Here is a 14,527-nt window from a genome sequence, read left to right as displayed (position 1 = left end):
AGCAACACCACTAACAACAGGTATTGGAGAGGATGCGGGGGAAAAAGGAACCCTCTTACACTGTTGGTGGGAATGTAAACTAGTACAACCACTCTGGAAAAAAAATTTGGAGGCTACTTAAAAATCTAAACACTGATCTACCATATGATCCAGCAATACCACTCTTGGGGATATACCCGAAAGAAAGTGACACCGGTTACTCCAGAGGCACCTGCATACCCATGTTTATTGCAGCACTATTCACAATAGCCAAGTTATGGTTAACTTCTAATGGTGAGCAGCAGAGTTAGATTTCACACTCAGGTCTGAAGTGCCTATTAACTTGGAGTTCTGTGCTGTCTGTATTGAGAGGTGGGTCTTTTGAATTTGGTTATTCTAACAAAGCACAATGGGATAACTTTAGTGATCCTTTAGCATAATACAGAATTTATTAGGACTCTTTCTAAAGACAACTAATAAGGTATGTCAAATGAAATAACACAACCTTCATAAAAATTCCTTATAAATGTGAAATTTGCTAAATTATAAATATATACCTTGAGAATTAATGAGTTATTTGTAAAATGTTGGTAATAAATTTTTAAAAGAGTTTTTCTCTTCCTTTTATTCAACTTGAAATCCCCCTTCAATTGATTCATAAATCAATTAATTACCATTGAAAGACCTGAGGGCAGCAAGAAATTGGGTCCAAATTAAAAAGAAAAGGGAGGCAATTTGTTTTAAGTCTGAAAGTTTAATGTTCAATCGAAGTTTAATCAGAAGTGACCCATTGTTTGAAAACTAAAATATCAATTTCTTTTTAATTTCACTGTCACTAAATAAGGACTGGAGAAAATCAAGGTAACTGATAATTCTCAAGTGAAAATTAAGGAAAAATACTGTCAGAAATCAACTGACAGCATATCTTCTTTCTTTATGTTTTAATTCACAGAGGAAATCATCTGTTCTAGTTGAAAGCTGGATAATTCTTTGAAGTGTATTTAGATAGTTTTTAGAGACAAATGTAACCATATGTGTTTTATACACTGGTATTAAAAGAATGGTTCCTTTTTTGATACCTATTAATTCAATTAAATAAGAATTTTGCTTTAGTGAATAGCAGAATTAATTTGGTGTCTTTATTGACTTTAAAATGAATAAATGGAATGATTAAAATGAATGCATTTAGCCAAAGGAAAACATTGCCTCAAATTAAAGATATTCCAGAACTCATTCTTAGTCCTTAGAATTAAGTCTCCCTGCAATTCATGGGATAACACAGGGAAATAAAGACTGTCATTTAATCTAGTAAGTAGTAGCTGGAATAGAAATGCATAATTTTTCTAGGGATATCTTACAGTATTAACATGAAGTCATTCACATACAGTTAAATGTGATACCAATGGACCTGGGCTAGATGACGAGAAGGGAGATGAAGGGTTAAGAGGGATTTAGACAGCCAGTCATTTGCAGAATAATGTCTCTCTGATCTTTCCACAGTTAATGCCTACATTCAACTTAGTATTTGACAGGAAGGCTTAAGATAATAGTAATAATAATAAAATGAGTGGTGAAATTTCAGATTGACTACTGTTCCAGGTTTAATTTCCCTGTATGTTTTCACTCAGATTATAAAGCAGGAGGTCAGTTCTATAATGCTAATACCTTCCTATTTGTAGAAAAGGGATTTTTGAAGGGCTAAATATGTTTTCTAGATTTGAATAATGTATTTGTTTCTTCTTGACATGATGTTTAGGTTCTTTTGCCTTAACTTTAAGACCTTAAAATCCCTCAATTTTTTCACAGTTGATTAAGTACAGGCCTGAGAAAAACGCTGACTGACTGTTCAACAGAAAGCTTTTCAGAAGGCTAACAGGCTCTGACCTCAGAAAAATGCTGCTGTTAAATTGGCTTGAGACCTTACCAGAGCCAGGTTGTTCCAAAGACCACATTAAAGTGTGGAGTCATTATTGAGAAAACTTCTCCTCACACCCCAGAAAACCTGAGTGTACCAGTTTTTACTTTCCTACCTGCAATTTATTTGTGTAATTTAGTCCTGCACTCTGAGTGACACAGATATTGTTTAGCCATGCCATTGGGCATGGTGCCTGTAACCATGTATAGCCACCATAAACCAGTAGAGTTGGACCAGTTATAATGAAATACATCAGCAGAGTTGGTAAAATAACTGCAGCTTTGACCTCCCTAGTGTCCTCCGTCATTGGTAGTGAGTTCAGCTGGATCCTCACTTCCACTGATTGCTGTTAAATAATTTTAGAATCACCTTTTGGTGTATCTGACCTATAGGAGAACATCTTTCTCCCCAAAGAAAGGAGGCAAGTTGAAGAGAAAAGGGTACTCAGCTCACCACTTAATGACTTGTGGATATGGGCACCCTCCTTCACCTCCCTGTCACTTAAAGTTCACATAGAAATGGGAATATATCCCTGTAGTCTAACTCAGAAGTTAGAGTGTAAGAATCCACACTATTTTGGGGAAGTTTTTACTTCATACATTCTGCTTTAAAAATGATAGAGTACTTACTGCATGAATTTAAAATTATTGTTGAAGAGAGAAGTTTCCAGGCTAAGGAAAAAATCAGGGCAGAAAAGATTTTAAATTATAGTATGCATAGTTATGCATTTTATTAATATATGACACTTATATGAAGTGTGCATAGATACAATTTTTTCTCATCTGCAAGGAACTCAAAAGTGAATAAGTAAATACTACAGTATATTATCATTTATATGCTGTACGTTGTAGACAATACATTTTATAACATTTAAGAGCACAGAAACTACTTGGGTTCATTCCTCAGCTTTACTACTTAGGCAAGAGATTTAAACTCACTGTGCTTCAATTTATTTATCTATAAAATGGGTTTAATAATATTTATGAAATAAGTATTTTATGAGAACTAGTTGAGCTACCATTTTCAGTGTGCATTATGTATTCATAATACATAAAATATGTTTTGGCTGCCTATTTCACAACATGAAGATTGCCATAATCACCTACACATTAGGATATCTCTATGTACACATATTCTCCTTACTTTGTGAAATATCTGTTAATTAGATATATGCCTTTTGCACGTCAGTTATTTTCAAGGGATGCACAGTACCTCTACATTTCCTCCCAATTTTCTCCTCACAAAAAGTAGATATGCCTGAATCTCTGAAACAATCAGAATATTTAATATTTACTTTTTAAAGATACTTGGCTCAAAATGTTTAGGAACTCTGGCTTAAATTACAAAATGTTTTTCACAATCAGATTATATTTAAGTGTGGGCAGTGATATGACCTTCTGCTAAGTAGTATTTAGCATATATATTGAAAATTCTGTTAAGCCTCCTGCCAATCAGAAAATCTGTATTATCTTAACATTTGACCATGCAGCTATCACTCCTGTAGAAAAGTGTTTTGATAAGTGTTTTGTTTATTTCTATAGTTTTGAAGTCATGAAATTGTCTAGTAACCTTCTGAGGCTATATTACTGAAAGAGTAGAATTATAGGGTTGGATCCAGGGTTCTAGGTGTGAATACATGTATAAGACCAGCATTGAAATTTCACTTGTAATACATGGTGTGTGACCATGGAAAGTTTTAATAAAATTCAATTTTTATCTCTAAAACTCACACAATGAAAGGCCTTAAAGGATTTAGTAAGTATGTATCAGATTTCAGTTTTTAGGACTATTGACGTGAATTGTAAAATGAATTAAATTTACAAAGTAAAGGAATTAAGACAAAACAGATGGAAAACAAAAACCTGTTCTCAACACAATTCATAAGAAGAAAAAAATGTCAAAAAGCAGTTGAAAGCACAAGGTCAGGAAAAAGGACAACTCTTTGATGAGAATATATTTAGTTCTATGAAAACATACTTCTTTATTATTAATTTTATCTCATGTTCTATTGGATAGGACTATAGCACCACACTGTTAACTGGTATAAAATAACCAAAGGAAGGTTGTTTTTCTTCTGTGATATAATTTATCCACAATGGAACACATATATCTTAACTTACGTATATTTTGATAATTGTATACCCTCTTAACTACCACCCAACACTAGAAAGGAAACTTTCATCTGTAACTATTTAGTTAAAAACCTATTTTTATTTGTGCCTTATGTAATGTGTAATGGTACTTTTACATCTGTAAAATCCTTCTATGTTATGGGTTTTTTGTTTTTGTTGTTTTTTCTTAAAGGAAAGAGAAACTAGAAAAAGCAGTCTAAATTGGAATTGAAATTTTGAGGTATGCTATTAGGAAGAACTTTCCCAGGCTTTATTATAAAGGCCTGGGATCGGAATGGTGGTCCAATAAAGACATGTCCCCTGAACCTGTGGCTGTGGCCTTATTTGGAAAAGCACTCTGTGCAGATGAAACTAAACTGGCAATCTTTAGATAAATCCATCCTGGATTACCCCAGTAAGGCCATCCAATGACAATTTTTCTATCAGACAGAAAGAAAGTAGAGGAGAAGGGCACATGAAGAAAAAGGCAGAGATATGAGTTACAGTCACAAACAAGTACTGCTTCAGCCACCAGAATTTGGAAGAGCCAAGGAAGAAATGCCCCCTAAATCCTTAGGGAATGAATTCAGGGGTGGGAGATACACTGATATAAACAAGTTCCTGCAGGCAGCCCTTACTTGCTTTCAGAAAGACTGCTGATTTCCGAGTTATTGTTCTGCCTTGTAAGCTGTTTTTTTTGTTTTAGGCATAAAGAAATTTGTATTACAGCTGCAAGGATCTTTTCTACAATAAATACAAAAAGCAATGAATATTAATATTTTTTCCTTTCTGTTGTGAAAATACATTGCTTTGGTCCCTCGCTCAGTGGTGCCAGCAAGTTGATTGTCTTTCCTTCTTTTGCTAGAAAGAAAAACACAAAAAAAGCCAGAATTCTCAAGAAAATTTAAGAGATAGATAGATAAAAAGAGATGGGTTACGTTTTTTGACTTATTTATAAAGTCTACTTCTTAATATAACCAAACTTTTCAGAGTTACTCTTCATTTTGCCTTATTTTTATGCCAGATAAATACTTTTATTCGTAAAGGCAGCACAGATAAGAAAATGTTAAAAATATTTCTGGTCACTTAATTTTATTATATATGGAATAACGAATATTTATTAAGAAGCTTAATAGTAATAGTTTGAGAACATCTACCCACTTATACTTGTTATGTACCATCAAAATGTTAACCTAAAGGCAATTATTAGAAAATACCTTAATTTGTGAAGCATTGTGCTAAGAGTATCTTTCATGGTTTCTTTGTAGTTGTGCCTTAGCTTTCTCAGACTCTTGATCTGCCAAAATGTGATATTAAAAATTAAATAAATGTGGAGTATTTAATAATGATCAATGATGTGTATAATGGGTAAGATAAGACACTTTCAATGATTAAGAGGTGAAAGGGAGATTAGCTTGAAGAAAGTCCAAAATGTGAATGCTGTGTCCTATGGAAGTATTTTTTCAGCATGGATGAATTTTAAAACCAAAAGTATATCCATACATATTAGAATGATTCATATTTTAAGGCTTGCATTACAATTTTTGAAACTCATCTCAAAAGTATCTTAAAAGAAATAAAAATTTAAGAAACATGTGCACGCTGATTTCTAGTATTGACTTTCTAACATCTTGTGACTTTGGAAAATCATTTAATTACTTGGAGATTGTATTTTTACTTTGGGTGTTTGGGTTGAATTAAAAATTGCAATGTCTTTCCCATCCCTAAAATTAGGCAACTAAATCAATCTGAGTGGAATTAAAACGATATCTGGAATATTTTCAATAAAACCAACACTGTGGACTTTCCTAGAATCTAAAAAAAATAATGGAGATGTAAAGATGTGAATATTCAGAAAACAGTGTGCCAATATTGTTCCACATTTGCCCCTGGGACAATCACATTTTTATTTAAAGTACATTTTGTCTCAGGTCTTTTTCACGTTGAATAGTGGTAAGAATGTTATGGTTCAAAAATTACGGCTGTAATTACCTTTTTCCTGAGTCCAGCACATTGTGAATGTCCATGCCATTCAAAGGCTGCAAGTATTTTAATTTCATATATTAAATTTAAGTATTGATCTGTAGGTTCTTTGCAGAAAAGAGAATATTGCAATGAGGGAAGTGCACATGGGACTTTTTTTTTCTTTTTTTTTTGAGGGAAGGTCATTCTTTTTATTCAAAGTAGGACTTTAATTGGGTAAAACTCACATCAGGAAGGGCAATTTACTTTACTCACTTCACCAATTCAAATGTTAATCTTATCCAAAATAACTTCACAGATATGTCCAGAATAAGGTTTCAAATTATTCTGGACATCTGTGGCCCAGTAAAGTACACTCATAAATTAGCCACCTCAGTATTATTCACAATAAATTTAGAGTGAACAAAAAATTTCTGGTACTTTAACCTGCGAAAACTCTATTTTGACTTTCAGTTCTTGTCATCATTAAAAAATGTTACAGAACTAAGAGTTACATAGTTGATAATGCATGTTAAATTCTGACTTAGTGATGAACTTGTTCACTTATTCAATAAATTTCTGTTGAATATCTATCATATGACAGGTATTTTTTTTTATTATTCTTTTATTCAAATGTGCATACATTGTTTGGGCCATTTCTCCCCCTCCTGCCCCCTGCTCCGTTCCTCTCCCCCCCAACATGGGACTTTTTAGATTCAGTTTTTTTTCATCTAGACAGGGACTCTTTTGTTGGGGGAAGGCAGTACTGGTGTTTGAACTCAGGGCCTCACAATTGCTAGGCAGATGTTCTACCACTTAAGCCACTCTGCTAGCCCAGGGAATCTTTGATTATGTTCTTTAAACTCTATTTAATGCTCATGCTGCTTATGGAGAATAGTTTGGAGTACATTGGAGCAAAAGCTGATGAAATCATCCTTATTAAGTAAGACCCAGTGACTTGGGCTATAAGAAACTTTGGTAGTATAGAGATAGCATGGTAAGGAGGAAAATGTGGGCTAGAGTCAGATAAATTTGAGTCTAATACTGACTCTGCCACTTCTTTACTGTATGATCTTGGCCTGGTGCATAAAACACTGGCTCTCATTTGTAAAGAAAGGGTAAAGACAGGTCTTACCTCACTCACAGGCATTTATATAGATTAAGTTAGGTGGTGGTAATTGCAAGCAATGCACATTGAGTGCCATGTGAAGAGTAGGCATGTTCAAAGTAAATTTGCATAATCAATATTCTTTCAGCCTCACAAAAGTTTTTATTTTATTTTATTTTATTTCTTTTATTCATATGTGCACACAATGTTGGGTCATTTCTCCCCCCTTCCTCTGCCCCTTCCCTTTCCTCCCACCTCCTCCCTGTCCCCCCTACCCCCTCACTTCTGAGCAGAAACTGTTTTCCCTTATCTCTAATTTCATTGAAGAGAGAGTATAAGCATTAATAAGGAGGACCAAGGGTTTTTGTTAGTTGAGGTAAGGATAGCTATACAGGGAAATTTCTCACATTGGTTTCCTGTACATATGTGTTACTTTCTAAATTGATTCTTCTCGAACTAACCTTTTCTCTAGTTCCTGGCTCCCTTCTCCTATTAGCCTCTGTCACTTTAAAGTTTCTGCATTAGTTCATTTGCATTGAGGACATCAAATGCTTTCTTGCTTTTTGGGTTTCTTACTTATCTTCATACCTCCTTTGTGTGCTCTCGCTTTATCATGTGATCAAAGTCCAGTCCCCTTGTTGTGTTTACCCTTGATGTAAAGTCCGCATATGAGGGAGAACATACAATTTTTGGTCTTCTGGGCCTGGCTAACCTCACTCAGAATGATGTTCTCCAATTCCATCCATTTACCAGCGAATGATAAGATTTCATTCTTCTTCATGTCTGCGTAAAATTCCAATTGTGTATAAATACCGCATTTTCTTAATCCATTCGTCAGTAGTGGGGCATCTTGACTGTTTCCATAACTTGGCTATTGTGAATAGTGCTGCAATAAACATGGGTGTGCAGGTGCCTCTGGAGTAACCTGTGTCACATTCCTTTGAGTATATACCCAAGAGTGGTATTGCTAGATCATATGGCAGATCTATATTTAGATATTTTAAGAAGCCTTCAAATTTTTTCCAAAATGATTGTACTAGTTTGCATTCCCATCAGCAGTGTATAAGGGTTCCTTTTTTTCCCACATGCTCTCCAACACCTGTTGTTATTGGTGTTTCTGATGATGGCTATTCTAACAGGGGTGAGGTGGAATCTGACTGTGGTTTTGATTTGCATTTCCTTTATGGCTAGATATGATGAGCATTTTTTCATGTGTTGTTTGGCCATTTGAATTTCTTCTTTTGAGAAAGTTCTGTTTAGTTCACTTACCCATTTCTTTATTGGTTCATTAATTTTGGGAGAGTTTAGTTTTTTAAGTTCCCTGTATATTCTGGTTATCAGTCCTTTGTCTGATGTATAGTTGGCAAATATTTTCTCCCAGTCTGTGGGTGTTCTCTTCAGTTTAGAGAGCATTAATTTTGTTGTGCAGAAGCTTTTTAATTTTGTGAAGTCCCATTTGTCTATACTGTCTCTTAGTTGCTGAGCTGCTGGGGTTCCATTGAGGAAGTCCTTGCTTATACCTATTACTTCCAAAGTATTTCCTACTCTTTCCTGTACCAACTTTAGATTTTGGGGTCTGATATTAAGGTCCTTGATCCATTTTGAATTGATACTAGTACAGGGTGATAAACATGGATCTAATTTCAGTTATTTGCAGACTGCTAATCAGTTTTCCCAACAGTTTTCTCACAAATGTTTTGTGAAAAAAAATTTAAATAAATAATCCTTTCTAAAAAACATGCAAAAGGGTGAATTTTGATATGGTGAGAGTTCAAGTTTAGTCAATGTAATGTAGGCTACAACTTAATTAAACATGACCTTCAAATCTTTTCTTTACCTCTGTATACACACTGTCTTCCATCATTTTGAAATCCTACCCTCATTTCAACACCTTTGTCTCCAGTGGCTCATCTACTTACAATTCTGTTTTCTGAGATTCTGTTTTCTGGGAAACTTTTTTGAGCTTTGATTTCTTTTCCTTTAAATCCTTGATCTCTTAATTTGTCCTAAATGTTCCTCTTTTAAATCTCTACTTCTTTTTTGCATACTTTCTCTCACATTAAAATATACCCATGTCAGTACTTCCTCAAACACAATGAATATACTTTTCTTTAATACTTTGACTCTTTTTCTTTAGCTAACTAACTTGTCATGCTAATCTTGATTTCTAGAGAATAATATACATCATAGTTGATAGATGATGTCACACTTCTCACATTTTATCCCCAACTGACTGCATTATATGAATGCATGAGGTTTCTACATAAATCTCTCTGACCCAGGTATCTCTGAAATGCTACCTCCAGTAGATAATTTTCATCTTCATTTTACTGTGTATCTTTTATTTCTTTTCCAGACATTCTACTTTCTTTTTGCTTTCACAATTATCATACTTGCATGGTTCTCCATATGTTTCTCTGTTGATTCCATCTATAATGTCTTCATGAATTTTATTCTTATTGTCCTACATTTTAAATATTGCTAGTGATCAGAGACCTTGTCACTCAGATGTCTGTCCTATACTCAGTATACCACTAAGCTTACATGTGGTACACATTGCGTTTTAGCTACCATGTACATATGTCCCAAATTGTTTTTATATCTACAACCTAGAATTTGGTCTTGAACTTCAGACTAATAGTCACTCACTTTTAGATGACCTCTTTCTAGTATCTTACAACTACCTCACTTCAAATGTTTAAAATTTGATGCCTTTTCTGCCCCAAAGCCTTATGTGTTTCTATAATTTCTTAAGTTAACAAAATTTTTATCTATTCAGTCTATCAAATCTAGAACTGCTTGAAAGGTTGACTTATTTTTAAGATTCTCACATCCAATTAGCACACACTACCAATTTTATTTTTATTTTTCCTATGTTCTCCTCCTTCCCACTAGTACCAACCCCTAGACAGAACCTGTTTTACCTGTCCTTCATTTTTTTAATTATCCAATTTGTTGTACTGGGGGAATATTATGACATTTACAAAAGTGCTTACAGTATATCTTAGTTAAATTCACCCCCACCATCATTCTCCTTTATCCCACTCCCCCATTCTTAAAATAGTTTTAGCAAGTTTCTTTTTTCATTTTTGTGCATGTATATGTAATATTTCTGCCATATTGATCCTCCTGCACCTTTTCCTTATATTCTCCCCCACTACTGGTACCAACCCCCAGATAAGACCCATTTGACCTCCCTGTCCTCCGTTTTTGAAAAAAGACATTTTTGTTTGTTTAAGATATCCACAGAGAATTTCATTATGATATTTCCATGTACATATGTATTATATCCTGAATTGGCTCATTCTCAATTTTAGTTCTTAAATATTTTATTAATCTCATCTCCTCCTCTCTTTCTCTCATGCCACGTCCCTGACTAGTCACTTGTTTTTTCTCACTTATTACTGCAATAGCCTTCTGTCTTTCTCATCATATTTCTTAAATTTATCCCCCATATGTACATTAGTAAATGCTACCCTAAAATTCACACGTGAAAGTATGACTTTCCCCATACAATCCCAACAATTCTTGCTACCCATAGCAGTAGATTTCAGTTGTATGATATAACAGCACAATTTAAGTAAAATTAGTCATACAAAGTCATATTTCTACTATTTTAAATTTTATAGCTGTGACCCTTGGTTACATAAAAAAGTTATTCTTAGCCACTGTAATAAAAGTTGAACGCATCCAGCATTCAAGCAGTCCTTTCAGCCTTGCAGAATAAATACCTCTGTTTGGTTTTTTTGTTTACTTGGTCCTCATATGAACTCTCTGAGATGGGATGGACAAGCATTCTTGCATTTCAACTTTGTGGATAGTAATATTAAGACTGAGAAATTCAATGACTTACTGAAAGTTCTTTGGTAATTTTAGTCCATTTTAGTAAAAAAAAATCTAGGTCTTAAAAGGCTCAGAGTATAGGTGCAACAATATAACAAAAACATAATATATTAAGAAATGAGTAAAAGTCAGTGATAAGGAATCAATGACAATAGAATAACTAACTCTGATGGGTTGCTAAGGATCAGAGAAAATAACTAAATAAGGAATCCTGAGAAACAGATGGGAAAAGAACATTAAGCAGCAGAAGAATGTAAATAAAGGGACAGAGATATTAAAAGTAAGGGACATTCAAGATTTGATGAATGCTGTACTGCAGCAGAAGCAGAGACAACATGTAAATAGCACAAATGAGTTGTGGGAACAGAAAATGTTGTTTATAGGTGGAGGAAGTAATATACTTTGGGACTTGGTTGTGAGATAGTGTATAAATGAGTTTGGGTTTTGACCTCTAGACTATAGAGACTATAGTTTGGGTGAAAGTAAGAAGCAAATGGATGAGGGCATCAGATAAGAAGTAGTAGAGAATTTTCTAAGTATTAGATTAGAAGGAAAATGCCTAGTGCAGCCCTATGGTGTAGATGTTGATATAAATTGAAGTCAAGAATAACACAAATTTTTGTATTTTGTCAAGATGTATATGCTAACACCCCATATAAGAAACAAAGGCTACAACGAGGCAAGACATGATCATGGGTTGGAACATGGCGAGTTGAGGTGTGTGAAGAGTCTGTAAGACAAGCAAGAATGTTGAACTATAAACAGGAATCAGAGCTAAGGGTAAAGCTTTGAGAATTACCAATATAAAATTGGTAGTTGAAGCAGACAACCAGACAAACCCACCCAGCAAGTCTATGAAAAGGACATATATCAAGGTTAGACCACCAACAAATAGCATATAGATTTAAAAGAACAAGAAAAAAAAAGCTAGTTATACCAATAGAATAATAGACAAATGAAGAACCAGGTAGTCAAATCATAGACTTTCTAATGTAAGTATGATATGAATAGTTTGTTGCATTCATTTTTGTTTAATAATTCATTATTGAAGTCCTTAAAAGTCTTTCACACAGTACTTTTATATAAACTTCTTGAAGTATTTTAATTTTATTTGTGTACTTAGAAAAACAAAACTTTGTAAATATTGCAAAGATAAAATATCAGCAAGCCTCAAATTGAATGATTACATAAGGACATAAGTAGGGAGTTGTAATTAATGAGATTTTCATTGCCTTTCAATTATTCAGTGGAAGAACATATTAGTTAATTAATTCAAATTATAAATATACTCCTTATTCTCTAATATAATTCCTGTCTTCTTCTTACTCTTTCCTCTATCCCTTGATATACTATTCTTTGTAATGCCTCATTTATATAATCATTAAAAATTACTCCTGGAATACTTGCTATATTTCAGGTACTCTGCAAAATGTATAGTATTATGTTTAATTTAATAAATTATGGATACGTAAAAGTTCAATATTACTTTCTTTCACAATGCTAAGATAATACCACTCTTTCATATACATGTAAAGATAGCAACAATGTTTAAATTTATTGCTGTTTAATAATGAAGAAAGTGAAGTAAAGCATTATTAAGTGCTTAAAAAGTATTTTTGTTTAAAATAATTCCTTGATATTCTGAAATTAAGCAATTTTTGACTAAATGAAGGCAAAGAAAACTTTGTTTATATTGAATTCTCCCTGAGTAGTGACTATCTCTAAATTTCCCCTTTTTCCAAGGATACTAGCTTTATTGCATTATGGACCCATATTACTACCTTGAGACCTTATTATAACTTAACTAGGTACATTTGTAATGACCTCTTTCCAAATAAGGTCACATTCTGTGGTACGAAGGAGTAGTATTTCAACATATGACTTTTTGAGGAAGGAAATATTACCCATAATGCTGGTTCTTAGTAGACTTTCCAAATGAGGAAATTAAGGAAAGAATATGTATAAGATTTTAATTCTGTGTCATATGAATTTTATGGCAAGTCTTACAAGGTAGAATATCAGGCTTTTTGACAAATTTGTTTTTAATTATTGGGAAAAACAGGGAAAGGAACATGAAATATACTTTGATGAATAAACTGTTAGTACTAACAGGTATTGATACCGTTTAACGGATTCATAGTCCTATTATTCAAAGTTGGGAATATGTTGTAGCATCCAGATAAATTACTTTTGATTTATCTCAGTTTTATTAGGGAGTAAGCAGTACAACCTGTTCCAGGGTTATTTAATATATAAGGAATTGGAATTATGTTTTAGTCCTCATCTGTCTACTACGTAATCCTAACTTTCCCAAATTGACGGATATCCCAAAGTAGTCTTTCCTGCTAGTGGATATCTCTAATAAATAGCCTAATGAAAATTGGCTACTTTGTCCTGGGCTATTGGCTATTCCTTGGGTCTATTCTTTTCCCCTGGAAGTCATCTCCCCCCTGTAAATTGCCCACACTTCCCTACTTCCCTCATCTTTATGAAGAAGAATATGTTTCTAAATTTCACCAGATTTTGGGTACTCTCTTGTAATAGTCTCATGCATGTAATAAAGTTGTATGCCTTTTTTCTTGCTAAAAGAAAATAGATAAATTAAAAAATAAATAAAAGTTGTCTTAAATCTGTTGCTCTGTTGCAATCAATTTTGCTGTGGTGCTTGAATCTCTTGTCCTCAGGACAGTCTTCAGAAAGATTATCAACCCATCTGTCTATAAGTCAGTCTGTTATCTATTTCCTGTCCTAAGTGTTTTATGTATCTAGAACAAATAACCTAGTACCTACAAGTTTTCAAGTGAAAGTTATATTTATATTATAAACAAAATCATTGTATAGGATGCTGATAATGTTGATAACTCCAAAAACATCAACTTAGGTTATAACCTTTTCAACATTTATGTCTTCTTGTATCCTAAAACTTGGCTACACCTGCCAAACAGTAAATGAATTAATTTTAGTATCTTTGATTTATCTCAACAATCTTGACAATACATTTCTGATATATATGTTATCCCTTTATTGGCAGCACAAAAAGCCATGTGAATTTCTGTCCAAAATATAGCTTTTTAATTTTTTTTTCTTTTTTTTGTAGTTCTGGGGCTTGAACTCAGGGCTTACACCTTGAGCCACTCCACCAGCCCTTTTTAATGATGGGTTTTTTCAAGACAGGATTTCATGAACTATTGCCTAGTCTGGGTTCAAACAGTGATGCTTCTGATCTCTGCCTCCTGAGTAGCTAGGATTATAGGCATGAGCCACTGGCGCCAGGCTATCTTCTTAAAATTTTGAAGTTAGTATGATAATATTGAAAACATCATGTACACTTTGGTGAGGCTTTTCTTGATAATCATTTCTATCATAAACATTCCATTCTATCACACTTAAAACATGCAGTCTATAAAACGGAGAAGAAATTTCAATAGGTCATTTGTAGTCAAGACATCTACATATAATTCTGCATTTAGGGGGAAAAAGGTGGAGTGAGTGTCAAAATTTTTCTCTTTTGCTAAGAAAACATTATTTTGTAAGTATATATAAAATGTTAAAAGTTATAGAATTCTCCTTATTTTAATTTATAAATATCGGTGATAGGTAATTAGATCA

The 14,527-nt window shown here is 33.5% G+C and overlaps 1 protein-coding gene across 1 annotated transcript in view; it reads left to right on the top strand.

Moving 5' to 3' along the window:
- Nucleotides 1-14,527, top strand: part of Naaladl2 (N-acetylated alpha-linked acidic dipeptidase like 2) — an 807,008-nt gene that overhangs the window by 625,271 nt on the left and 167,210 nt on the right. The gene's annotated exons all lie outside the window — the stretch shown is intronic.

Source organism: Castor canadensis, chromosome 5 (assembly GCF_047511655.1).
Source record: "Castor canadensis chromosome 5, mCasCan1.hap1v2, whole genome shotgun sequence".
NCBI lineage: Eukaryota > Metazoa > Chordata > Mammalia > Rodentia > Castoridae > Castor > Castor canadensis.
Note: the sequence above shows the minus strand (reverse complement) of the source record. Positions and strands in the feature narration are given on the sequence as shown.